General features: G+C 37.5%; 1 long non-coding RNA gene across 1 annotated transcript; it reads right to left on the reverse strand.

The window, feature by feature from the left end:
* Positions 1-2,357: 2,357 nt before the first annotated feature.
* LOC110123592 (uncharacterized) lies at positions 2,358-12,084 on the reverse strand. Its single transcript, XR_002309557.2, has 3 exons — positions 11,778-12,084; positions 9,508-9,651; positions 2,358-2,560 (listed from the first exon to the last, which is right to left on the reverse strand). It is a non-coding gene; the product is annotated as an uncharacterized lncRNA (long non-coding RNA).
* Positions 12,085-12,609: the final 525 nt, after the last annotated feature.

Here is a 12,609-nt window from a genome sequence, read left to right on the forward strand (position 1 = left end):
AGTTGCTAATTGTTTAAAAACATGTGAACCAGATGTGTTTCCAGCATAAAGCAAAATTGATAATATATATTATACTGTTATACATTATTATAATTGATAGTAATTTGTGAGGAATGTCATGTCAATGTCTATAAGGGATCAGTTCAGTTCAGTCACTCAGTTGGATCTGACTCTTTGTGACCCCATGGACTGCAGCAAGACAGGCTTCTCTGTCCATCACCAACCATCAGGGCTTGCCCAAACTCATGTCCACTGAGTCAGTGATGTCATCCAGCCATTTCATCCTCTGTCGTTCCCTTCTCCTTCTGCCTTCAATCTTTCCCAGCACCAGGGTCCTTTCCAATGAGTTAGTTCTTCCCATCAGGTGGCCAAAGTACAAGAGCTTCAGTTTCAGCATCAGTTTTTCCAACGTATGTTCAGGACTGATTTCCCTTAGGATTGACAGGTTTGATCTCCTTGCTGTCCAACGCAGTCTAAAGAGTCTTCTCCAACACCATAGTTCAAAATCATCCATTCTTCAGTGCTCAGTTCTAATGGTCCAACTCTCATATCTGTACATGACTACTGGAAAAACCATAACTTTGGCCAGATGGACCTTTGTTGGTAAAGTAGTGTCTCTGCTTTTTAATATGCTGTCTAGATTTGTTATAGCTTTTCTTCCAAGAGAAAGGGTCTTCTAATTTCATGGTTGCAGTCACCATCTGCAGTGATTTTGGATCCCAAGAAAATAAAGTCTGTCACTGTTTTCATTATTTCCTCATGATTGGCCATGAAGTGATGGGACCAGATGTCATGATCCTGATTTTTTCAACGTTGAGTTTTAAGCCAGCCTTTTCACACTCCTCTTTCACTTTCATCAAGAGGCTCTTTAGTTCCTCTTCACTTTTTGCCATCTGCATGTCTGAGTTTATTCATATTTCTCCTGGTAATCTTGATTCCAGCTTGTTCTTCATCCAGCCTGGCATTTCTTATGATATTGTCTACATATAAGTTAAATAAGCAGGGTGAAAATATACAGCCTTGATGCACTCTTTTCCCAATTTGGAACCAGTCTGTTGTTTCATGTCTGGTTCTAACTGTTGCTTTTTGACTTGCATACAGATTTCTCATGAGGCAGGTAAGGTGGTCTGCTATTCCCGTCTCTTTAAGAATTTTCCACAGTTTGTTGTGATCCACACAGTTAAAGGCTTTGGCTTAGTCAATAAAGCAGAATTAGATGTTTTTCTGGAACTCTCTTGCTTTTTTGATGATCCAACAGATGTTGGCAATTTGATCTCTGGTTCCTCTGTCTTTTCTAAATTCAACTTGAACATCTGGAAGTTCTCGGTTCACACACTGTTGAAGCCTAGCTTGGAGAATTTTTAGCATTACTTTGCTAGCATGTGAGATGAGTGCAATTGTGTGGTAGTTTGAACATTCTTTGGCATTGCCTTTCTTTAAGATTGGAATGAAAACTGACCTTTTCTAGTCCTACGGCCAATGCTGAGTTTTCCAAATTTGCTGGCATATTGAGTGCAGCACCATCTTCTAGGATTTGAAATGACTCAGTTGGAATTCATCACCTCTACTAGCTTTGTTCATAGTGATGCTTCCTAATGCTCACTTGACTTCACACTCCAGGATGTCTGGGTCTACGTGAGTGATCACACCATCATGGTTATCTGGGTCATTAAGATCCTTTTTGTACAGTTCTTCTGTGTATTCTTGCCACCTCTTCTTAATATCTTCCACTTCAGTTAGGTCCAAACCATTTCTGTCCTTTTATTGTGCGCATCTTCGTATGAGATGTTCCTTTGGTATCCCTAATTTTCCTGAAGAGATCTCTAGTCTTTCCATTTTTTTTGGTTGTTGTTATTGTTTTTTGTTTTTGTTTTCCTGTATTTCTTTGCATTGTTCACTTAGGAAGGCTTTCTTATCTCTTCTTGCTATTCTTTGTAACTCTACATTCAGATAGGTATATCTTTCCTTTTCTCCTTTTGCCTTTTGCTTCTCTTTTTTTCTCAGCTATTTGTAAGCTCTCCTCAGACAATCATTTTGCCTTTTTGCCATTAGGGATATTCATCTGTATTATTTTTCTTGTAGTATTTTAGTCTAATTTTGGAATTAGGGTAATGCTGACTTCATAAAATGAATTGAACATTTTTCCCCATTCTTTTCTTTACAGAAGATATTGTGTGATTTAATTTCTTTATAAAATGTGTGTTTAGAACCTGAAGAGTTCTTTTTTCACTTGGCTTTAATTGCAAGGCTATTCAAGTTATGTGTTTCATTATGAATGAGTTTTGTTGGCTTTCTTTTGAGGAACTTAATTTTATCTAAGTTGCTGAATTTATGTGTGCAGAGATGTTTTTCATGTTCTTTTACTATTTTTACAACCTTTGAGGTTTTATTGTATAAATTTTAAATTGATTAGGCTTAAATTCAGGAAACAGATGAATATATTAATAGGCAATGCAGTGAAGTATTCAGAAAAATTTGAATTGTAGGAAACTCTATATACAAATTCCTGATTCCTTTAATACAAAATAAGCGAGGAGTAAAGCAGGGAGTGAAAAGAAACCTGTTGATAGAAAAAGAAATCAGTATATGAACAGCATTTCCATTCAGATTTAAGTAAACACACTGAAAAAATACACATTTATGTGGAAATAAGAAACTTTTGAAAATGACTAGATACTTTGTGATATTAAGGGCATGTTTTGTAAAAAAATCTCTTTAGGTGATAATGCTATCATTAAATTACTTTAAAGATTGAAATATACACTTTGTTATAAATTGGAAGAATTACTATAATTAAGATTTTAATTATAGACTACTTAGTCTGTAATATCAATGCAATGATAATAGAAATAAATTAACCTTTTCCCCATGGAGTATGACAAATCATTTTAGAGAGATGTACTCAAACAGTTTCAAATGAAATATTATAATAGATCACATTTGTTATAAAATAATTTCATGGGAAAGAGTGGAAAGTAAGTAAGGCACTGTTCAAACAAGAATGGTCATATCTTCATAATTTTTGTGATTGAGTGCTGGTAATTTTCTCCACATTTTCCATTATAAAATGTTCTCATAAAAAATATATTCCATAATTTTATAAAAAACTTTTAAGGAGGTTTTCAACAATTAATAAAATAGTTATTTAAGAAATCATAATGGAAATAATACAATATTTCATGAAAAATTGAGGATGATTCAACACCCACTCTAGTGTTCTTGCCTGCAGAATCCCAGGGACGGGGGAGCCTGGTGGGCTACCATCTATGAGGTTGCACAGAGTCAGACACGACTAAAGCAACTTAGAATCAGCAGCAGCAACACTCATAGGACACAGATAGACTAGTACTTAGGGGTAAATTCATATATTAAAAAAGAAGATTAACAACAAATGAGCTGAACATCATTCTCAAGAAATTAGTCAAAGAGTAGAAGAAATTGATCATCACCACTAATGACCAGACAGAAACAGACCAGACATGGTATGGACCTAACAGAAGCAGAAGATATCAAAAAGAGGTGACAAGAATACACAGAATAACTATACACAAAGAAGCAACAGTTAGAACTGGACATGGAACAACATACTGGTTCAAAATTAGGAAAAGAGTATGTCAAAGCCGCATATTGTCACCCTGCTTATTTAACTTATATGCAGAGTACATCATGAGAAATGCCGGGCTGGAGGAAGCACAAGCTCACGCACAAGGAAAAGCCAAGTTCGAGTAAGCTACGGGAGTGGGTGATGGACAGGGAGGTTGGCGTGCTGAAGTCCACGGGGTCACAAAGAGTTGGACATGACTGAGCAATGAGCTGAACTGAACGGAACCAATGATCAAACAGTAGGAAAGAAATAATGAAGATCAGAAACTGATAAAATATCAATTAAATCTGTAAAACCACAACCTGATTCTTTAAAAATACTATGGAGAGCTCTGGCAAGATCTAAGAAGAAAAAATAGATGTGAAGACACTAATAAATGATATTAGTAATAAATACACTTCAAAAAGACATTTTAAATGAAGATAATATTATAAAGGGCTTCCCTTGTGGCTCAGCTGGTAAAGAATCCGCCTGTAATGCAGGAGACCTAGGTTCAATCCCTAGGTTGGGAAGATCCCCTGGAGAAGGGAAAGGCTACCCACTCCAGCATTCTGGCCTGGAGAATTCCATGGACTGTATAGTCCATGGGGTTGCAAAAAGTCAAAAGCATTTCATGCCAAAACATTTGAAAGCATTCTAGAAAGATAAGTTACCACACTACCTCTTAAGAAATAGAAAATCTTGGTATACCTATACTCTTTTTTTCAGGACCAGGCTTTATTATATTTGAATTTTGCTGAAATTTCAGGAAACAAATACTCAATAGCATGAAAAAACTGCTAAAAAAATTTTGTCCTACAAGAAACAACTGATGGTCATTAATCTTTAGCCCATTCATCTGGTTCATTGTAAAAAGTGGCCAGAGGACATGAAAACGGGTGCTGACTTAATCTGAGGATCAAGAGAAGCCATAAAGATGCTAACTTAAACATTGTGACCTTTAAACTGGCTGGTTAGAAATGACATATTTTAAGGACAGGAGCCAACCAAAAATGTACAGATCAATACTAGTAAGAATATAGATTGCTGCAAGTCTTGCCTTTGGGGGGACTCTTGACTCACTCTGAGTATCAATGCTGAGAGCGTTGTACTTTCCTTCTCTTTAATAAATCCTATTCACTGGTTACTGCTAAGTCGCGTCAGTCGTGTCTGACTCTGTGCAACCCCATAGAAGGCAACCCACCAGGCTCCCCCTTCCCTGGGATTCTCCAGGCAAGAACACTGGAGTGGGCTGCCATTTCCTTCTCCAATGCAGGAAAGTGAAAAGTGAAAGTGAAGTCGCTCAGTTGTGTCCGACTCCTAGCAACCCCATGGACCGCAGCCTACCAGGCTCCTCTGTCCATGGGAGTTTCCAGGCAAGAGTACTGGAGTGGGGTGCCATTGCCTTCGTATTCACTTGCTACTGTGGAAGAAAAAAAAAACTGTCCTACAAAATTTCAAAAGCAGAGAAACCTTTCTGTTTATTTAATGAGACAAGAAATAGCACAAAATATATTAAAAATACAAATTACAGTTTAGTATTACTTATGAAAATGAATGCAAACACGCTAAATCCAATACTAAAAAATGAATTCAATGATAACTATTTAAAATCATTATAAATGAATTGAGATTATCACAGAAAAGCAATAATTGTTTAACATTATGAAAGCTGTGTACTAAAATAACATCCCAATCATTGTAAAAACAAGCTATGAGAAGCCTGAAAGAAATATAATAGGGGAAGTATATAACTTTATAAGAAAAATAAAGGTAAATACATTAAGAGATTTTGGTATTGACTAAAAACACAATAAAATAAAAATGCTTGATTTTATAGAAATTATTATTTTTTATGGAAAGCTAGATTACTGAAATTAATATAGAAGAGTTTAGAGAATAGCCATGATAGCTTTGAAGGAAAGCAAGTTATTCAAACTTGCTTTTCAAACTTGCTTTTCCTGATTGAGATTTGTTATAAAATTAGAGTTGTTAAAACATCCTGAATCAAAAAGATGCTGAAACAAGAATTCTAAAATTATGAGGAAAAGATTTATAAATTTACTACATTAAAATTTAAAATTAGATTATATTAAATTTAGATAACATTGAAATTTATATTAAAATAAAAAGCACTATAAGTCGCTAAAAAGAAAATCTACATACATAATGGGAGGATACATTAATGAAACATGAAGCAGAGAAAGAATTACTATTGAGATTATATAAAGAATTCCTACAAATGAGTGAGAAAAAACCAACACAATTGAAGAATAGACAATATAAGAATATGAAAGTCATCTGGCCTATAAGCATGTGAAAAGACAGTTCAGCCTTAGTAATGATCAGGGAAAAGAAATTAAAACAGAAATGAGCTAGCACTTCACACTCATCAATTTGGATGAATTTTAAATTGTGTGTTTGTGTGTGCATGAATGTGTTTGTGTTACTTTCAGTGTCAACTAGACTATAAGGAAATTGGAGCTTTTATCCTGCTGATCTGATCAGGAATATGCTGGAAGATGTTTAAAAACTGGCTCTCCAAGAAAAAAAAAAAAAGCCCCACTTGAGGTATTGTCTAATTTCAAGGGTCCAGTGGAAGGTGATGTTAGGGAACAGAGTTAAGTATAGATGTGCGCAATTAGAATTGCTCAAAACTTTGAGGTATAATCCCAAATGTATACCGTTGAGTAAATCTAGTTTAAAGGAACAAGGAACATTAATTTTAAAAGGAAAAAGCTTATAATAATCTAAATTTAAATCATCTAAGTAATCTAAATAGAAGCATAATAAAAACATTATATTTCCATAAAGGCATAGCAGTTAAAATGAATAAGTTAATAAATGTAGATTAATTTCAAACATGACTTTAAGTGAGCAGATGAAATTGCAGTGTGATAGCAGGTGTGTAAATTTTGAAAACAATGCAATGTGACTTATGAACAGTCATATATTTGTGGTAAAATATGAAAACATGGATGAGAAAGACATCAAATTCTTCCTTGTGGCACTCTCGGAAGAGAGGGTGGGATAGAAAGGGAGTATAGGGCTTCAATTATTTTAGTAACTCTATTTATTTATGAAAATAAAGATTTGCAGTGAATTATTTTAGATCTGATTAGAGGGAGCATGGTTGTTGGTTTTATTATCTTCTTACTTTTACCATATGTTTGAAATAAAATATTTGGGATGAAAAGCCAATCTCTGGCCCCCAAATCTTATAGCTATGATGAGGGTAAGATGCTCTGTAGACATGACTGGTTTACTCAGTATTGGATGACAGTGACATATGCAGAGGCCCCCAAAGGGACTGTCATAACCTGAGGGAGCCAGGAAGGTCCTCACATTCACTGAACGCTGCAGCTAATTGCTGGACCTGGAATGATCCCTGTGAGATTCAGTGGTTCTCAATCTGGGACCATCAGGTGACCATCATTGGCTCACAAATGATTACAGTGCAATGTCAGCCTTCATCATACACAAAGCCAGGGATGCCAAAAGAAGCCACCCAAGGATACCAGGGGGTTGTCAACCTTGAATCATTACAGAGAAGGTGTCAGAAGTGAGATCCGACAGAACTGCTCTGTTAACAACTGCATCCATTTCCTTTCTTTCTATGGACTAGCTTCACTGAGCTGATTTGATCTATAACCCAGGCATATTCCAGTCATCTCCAGGGACTACCTGGCTAAGCAACAGGGAATAAAAATCACCATTTAAACTTGAAGGCTGTCTGTCCATGGATGGCCATTTAGAAGTGAGAGATTTCATGGAATCCTAGAATGTTAGGATTCAGAGTTCAATTAAGTCACTTCTTTCTTCTTTTAAGTGTGGAAATGGAGTCCCCTCAGAGATTCGGTGACCTACCAGATCTTTAGAGTGAAGGACAAAGTCTGGGACCCAAATGATTTAATTACAAACTGAGTGACTTCTCATAGCCACAAGAAACAGTTCCATTACAGAGCTTCGAGGAAGACTGGGATTCTCTCTCCTTCACTCTCTCTCTTTTATTCCAAGTTTTAAAAAATCTGTTGAAAATCCCATGGGAGCTGAAATTGCTGAAGACAACTAGCTCTTTAATTATGATGTGCAGTCAGCTTCTTTCATTCTTCACTATCTCTGAAGTTGGATGGCCTGGTACCTTGGAATGCTCCCTGACAGGTCCCTGTGATTTGTATCAGCTCACAAAATTAAAAAATGCAGACTTGCAACTCTAATTTGCCAGAATCCTTAAGATCTCTTTTATCATGCCCTGCTGGCTGGGTGGAAAGCAATGCTCTCTTTAGTGGCAATCTGCTCTAATCATTCTTTATTCAGGTGGCAGGCAGGGCTCAGGCAAGACATGAAAGAGAGTGGTTGGAGCACAGTGTCTTCAGATGGCTTAAAGTGCGTCACTCAGATAATTCTGATCCTTTTTCATTTAGCCACATTTAGACAGGTTTCTCTTGCAGCTCAGGAGAACAAACCACAGCACAGGATATAAAGAAGGTGCATGAGAAAAGAGCATGGCGTTTGAAATCTGAAGTTACTCCCTTCTAGATGTATGTGACCTTCAGTTACTAAATCTCTCTGAGTCCTCCTTTCCTCATGGATGAAATAGGAAATTAAAAAATAAATGTACTCATCACTGGATTGCTCTGAAGGGGAAATGAGCTTTGAGAATTGTTTGTGAAAGTGTTTTATGTATTTTAAAGTGTTATGTAGTTTAAATGTTAGTACCCTATATTCATTTTCTATGTGAATTTTTAAAACTTGCCATCTTGTCTAAAAATCAGCTTTCAAAAATGTGGACATATAAAAAGTTTCCAGGTAAATATCTAACTGTCCTATCTGAGTGAAAAGAAAAATCATATCGATTCTGGTTTTATTTTTCCTTAGTTGTGCCATTCTGAAAGGTAGATGTAAGGACAGATTGCCTAATAAGCAATGATCTTATTTAATATAGGTTTTTGGAGAGGAGAGAGAAATTATTTCTTTGCCACAAACTACAGCTGTTTATTTCACTTTGTGAGAAAAAAAATCAATGAGAAAAGAAGACAGCTACTGGGCCCACCAGGAAGAAATTAAAAATGGCAGTTGGTTTGGGAGTCTTTGCAGTTGGTTTGGGAGTTGGTTTAGAGAAAGTCTCCATCTATTTGACTGAGGAGATAGATCTCATTTATTAAAACCTTTAAAAACCACCTAAAAGTGACAGGGATTGTACTAAAAAGTATGATCTCTGCCTCCATTGAATACATGTCTCTTGATGATTGTATTTCAAATTCAGTTGCCCCCCATTATATGAACTCTGGTTAACCTCATTACTCACTAATCAAAGCTCAGAAATGGACTGTATTAGGATAGTCAGAGATACATTACTCAGTAAAGGAAAATAGCGCTCCCACCCACTTCCAGATTCTACTGATACTTAAGTGTTCCTCTTTCTCTCTGACCCTAGATCTGGTAAGGTAGCTTTCAAGTTAGAAAAAAAATGCCAATGTGTTTCCCGTGTTTCCATGGAACACCTAGCACATTATTCAATACAAGTTTGCTGAATTTCATTAAATACTGAGTTGGCCAGAAAGTTCACACAAGTTTTTCCATAAGATGGTACACAAAACCCCAAGCAAACTTTTTGACCAACACAATACCTAAAACCTTGTGTAAGTATGTTAAATGGGAAAATTCTTTACAAAGTAGAGCATCCTCATGACATAGAAGACAATCCTAACCAGGCCTCAGGATAATAACTGTTTGCTATTCACTACAATTTCCCAGCCACATGGCTGGGGAAACAATTATTTTCCCCTTCTTGGATTGCTAGTGGGAATAGCTCCTTGAGAATAGGCACTGTGTCTTCTACTCTTTTGTCTATTTCTATGGTAAAGCACCAGGAAAAATGAGGAGCACACTTAGAGAATGATGTTTTTGAAACCAGAACTTACAGAGTCCTCAAGAGTCAAAGTTATGGTTTTTCCAGTAGTCACATAGTAGTCAGACGTGAGAGTTGGACCATAATGAAGGCTGAGTGCCAAAGAATTGATGCTTTTCAACTGTGGATGCTTTTGGGCTCTTGAGTGTCCCTTGGACTGCAAGGAAGATAAAACCAGTCAATCCTAAAGGAAATCAACCCTGAACATTCACTGGAAGAACTGATGCTGAAGCTGAAGTTTGTCCAGCTGATGAAGAGCCGACTCATTGGAAAAGACCCTGATGCTGGGAAAGATTGAGGGCAGGAGGAGAAGGGGACAGAGGATGAGATGGTTGGATGGCATCATCGATTCAAGGGACAGGAGTTTGAACAAACTTTGGGAGATAGTGTAGGACAGGGAAGCCTGACATGCTGTGGTCCATGGGATTGCAGAGTCGGCCACGACTGAACTGAATAACAATAATTTCAACTCAAGACCAAGTAGAATAAATATGTTCCCTAAACCAAGCGCAAAAGATGCCCTCTTCTGGATAGCCTGACTCCAGATCCTCCATGCCAACTCAGAGCACACCTGAAGCCTCTCTTTGTTCCCCGGTCCCCTGTTTGCCATTGAGTCTCATGAAGCTCAAGGCTCTGCTGCTACAGGAAACTCTGTAAGCAGCTTTTGTTCATTCTCTTTTGGATGGTCCTCATTTGCTTCCATATTCTCCACCCCTTATTTATCATCAAATCTGGGGCCTCCAACTCCTGATGGGAAACAAATTATGTTTTCTTCTCAATGAGGAGAATAATGAAAGACCAGCCATTTCCACTTTCAATACACAAGCAGATCCAGGCTTTTCACTGATGCAGACCCTCTATCAGCTGCCCCCTAGGGGGTGGTTTCCACCACTTCTCTCCAGATGTGGACCCTCAATATCTACAATGTGGCTGCTGTGATTGATGGTAGCTCCCAGGAATGAGACGAATGGCAGTTTCCTTTTCACATTGTTACCCGGTAGAGTCCATGTGTAGTCAGGAAGCATTGTGTATACTTCCTGGTCATGCAGTAGTTACTTTTAGAGTTATCAGTAGCATCATCATCAAAAATTATATGTGTAAAATAATTAAAACAGTCAAAATTATTTGTAAGGTTTATTCTGGGCTTACTTTATCTTCCTTTGGGGGCAATATTTCATTTATGTTTTGATGGGTTTTGCCCAGCCTTGCAAACATCTATCAATCTAAGCCAAGTAAAAGTGAGCGCTTAACAACAGGTGAACATTGATATGTTGATTGGCCTCTGGCTTCCAGTAAAATGTAAGGAGACCCAAAACCTCATAACAGATGGAAATACTATGATTACAAATAAACTTTTAAATAGAAAACCTTACTGTCTTAGCCCTGGAATCATTTTTTTTTCCCCCTTTAGGTACAGGGTGTGCGCGTGTGTGTGCGTGTGTGTGTGCGTGTGTGTGCGTGTGTGTGTGCACGCGCGTGCGTGCTCAGTTGCTCAGTCATGTCTGACCATTTTTGTGATCCCATGGACTGTAGCCCACCAGCTCCTCTGTCCATGGGATTCTCCAGGCAAGAATACTGGAATGGATTGCCATGCCCTCCTCCAGGGGAGCTTCCCGACCCAGGGATCAAAACCACATCTCCTGTGGCTCCTGCATTGGCAGGCAGGTTCTTTACTACTAAGTACAGTGGTACTTCTGTGTCTATGGGTTCTGCATCTCTTACTTGATCAATCTTGGAATTCACAATAGGGGCTGTAGATTGAATTGTACCATTTTATAGAAAGGACTTCAGCATCCATGGGTTTTGGAATCCTCCGGGTTCCTGAAACCCACCGCCAGTGGATGGACTGACCACTGCACCTCACTCTCAAGTAAAATGAAGCTGAGGGCTGTTCATGGTGAGTTGTCTCAGACCTGATAAATCTCTTAAGAATTATTTTGAAACTCGAACTACTCTAATTCGATCCTATACACGCCATACATTTAACTCTGTTAAATGTGGAAAGGGGTTCACCTGGGGAATCTTCTTTGCTCAGAGGAAACCACAGAGGCTACTATTCACAGGCTTTAAAATCTAATTTGCCTAATTAGTGATATTTATAAGTCTATTTTCCCCCCATTTGTGTTTATCTATGTACTTGTTCGTGTATTTAAATGTCCATTCTTTATAAGACCCCATGATACATGTTCAGAATATAGTATTTAGCATAGCTTAACACTAATCATCAAACTGCTCTGAGCATATTAAAGGACCTAGGTAGAGAAGAAGGACGCAAACATGTACCTGTGTAGATATCCACCACCTGTCAGGTCCTTCTCTCCACCGCATCTTCCCAACTGAAGATTCTTGCTTGATAGGCATCTCCATCTCTTACAGATGAAGGAAGAAAAAACACAAACCAGGTGGACTAAGTTTGGGAGAGGATTTTGGTGATAAGAAAGAAAGACATAGCAAAGAGACTAATTTGGTTTTGCTTTTGTGGTTCATGTAGTTTTAAGCATCTCTCAGGCCTGAGAAAGATATTAAAAATAAAAGATACAGCTCATATAAATGTTTTAATTTTTTTTTAAATTTTAAGCACACCCACTGGTATTCTTGGTATTTTTGCTAGAGAGCAATAATTTGAATTGCTCACAGCAGTTATCTTTGTAAAAGGAATACTGCTGAGAGGCTGGGCCATACGGAACTCCAGTTACATTCCAGTTACATTGGTAAATAACCAATTACAATGCAGTGATATCAGTGCTTTGATCAGGGAGATGTACTGAAGGTATCTAAAGGAGCAAGGACAGATTAAAAGAGGAATGATATCTAAGCTGAGATCTGAAGCATGAGATATCCAAACAAAACCAGGCTTGGGAGAGAGGATCAACAATAGAGTCAGAGGAGCAGCAGGATTGCAAAGAATTATTCTTCATAATGGTTGGAACCCATGGCTGATTCATGGCAATGTGTGGCAAAAACTACCACAATATTGTAAAGTAATTTAGCCTCCAATTAAAATAAATAAATTTTTACAAAATGACTGGAATGAAGTGTGTATGGAAGTAAAGGGAAACACAACCTTAGAAATAGCATTTTCTTTAGATAGTATCTTATAAAGTCCAGGATGTAA

Source organism: Odocoileus virginianus, chromosome 9 (genome assembly GCF_023699985.2).
Source record: "Odocoileus virginianus isolate 20LAN1187 ecotype Illinois chromosome 9, Ovbor_1.2, whole genome shotgun sequence".
Classification (NCBI taxonomy): Eukaryota; Metazoa; Chordata; class Mammalia; order Artiodactyla; family Cervidae; genus Odocoileus; species Odocoileus virginianus.